The sequence below is a fragment of the Sorex araneus genome, chromosome 2, assembly GCF_027595985.1.
Source record: "Sorex araneus isolate mSorAra2 chromosome 2, mSorAra2.pri, whole genome shotgun sequence".
NCBI lineage: Eukaryota > Metazoa > Chordata > Mammalia > Eulipotyphla > Soricidae > Sorex > Sorex araneus.
This window is the reverse complement of record NC_073303.1, coordinates 164,140,598-164,141,565: the sequence shown is the minus strand read 5'-3', so window position 1 is coordinate 164,141,565 and position 968 is coordinate 164,140,598. Positions and strand designations below refer to the sequence as shown.

General features: G+C 46.2%; 1 pseudogene; it reads right to left on the bottom strand.

Annotated features, from left to right (window-relative positions):
• On the bottom strand, positions 1-474 carry LOC129401715 (histone H3.1-like; annotated as a pseudogene).
• Positions 475-968: the final 494 nt, after the last annotated feature.

Below are 968 nucleotides of genomic sequence, written 5' to 3'. Positions count from 1 at the left end.
TTATGCCCTCTCTCTGTGGATTCGGCATACCAGCTGGATGTCCTTGGGCATAATAGTGATGTGCTTGGTGTGGATGGTGCAAAAGTTGGTATCCTGGAAGAGTCCCACCAGGTAGGTCTCACACACCGCCTGCAGCGCCGTCATGGCCGAGCTCTGAAAATGCAGGTTGGTCTTGAAGTCCTGCGCGATCTTGCGCACTAGCCACTGGTACGGCAGTTTGTGGATTAGCATCTTGGTGGACTTCTTGTAGCGGCAAATCTCGCACAGCGCCAGTGTCGAGCCAGTAGCGATGTGGCTTCTTCAGGACACCTGTGGTTGGCTCACTCTTTCTGGCCTCCTTGGTGCCAGCTGCTTGCAGGGTGCCTTCCCGCCTGTTAACTTGTGTGCCATCTGCTTAGTATGAGCATATTTACAAATAACAATTCTTCCCAACTCAGCTGAAGACGCCTTCAGGGTTAGGGAAATGAGATTCATTTTTGCTACTGTTGTTGGCATATTTAGCACACCACGGGTAGCTTGCCAGTCTCTGCCATGCAGGCGGGATACCCTCGGTAGCTTGCTGGGCTCTCCGTGCGTGGGATGGGATGTGGAGGCTTCTTTTGGAGCGATCTCTAATCGTCCCTGCAGGTGTTCCCAGTCTATTCTTGAATATATTGAGTATATGTACATAGAATAAGAATTATTGTGATACTTGTCAAGTATTGATCACCATCAAGTATTATTAAAAATATCTTTCTAGTGTTGGAGAGATAGTACAGGGGTTAAGGCATAATTAAGGCACTAGATATACATGGGGCTGACCCTGATTTGATCCTGGCACTGCATATGATAGCCTGAGCACTGCCAGGAATTGTTCCTAGGTATAGAGCGAGGGGTTCTGAGAACTGTCAGGTTTGGTCCTGTATATATATTATATATATACATCATATATATTATATATACACACATATATATACATATATAATAAA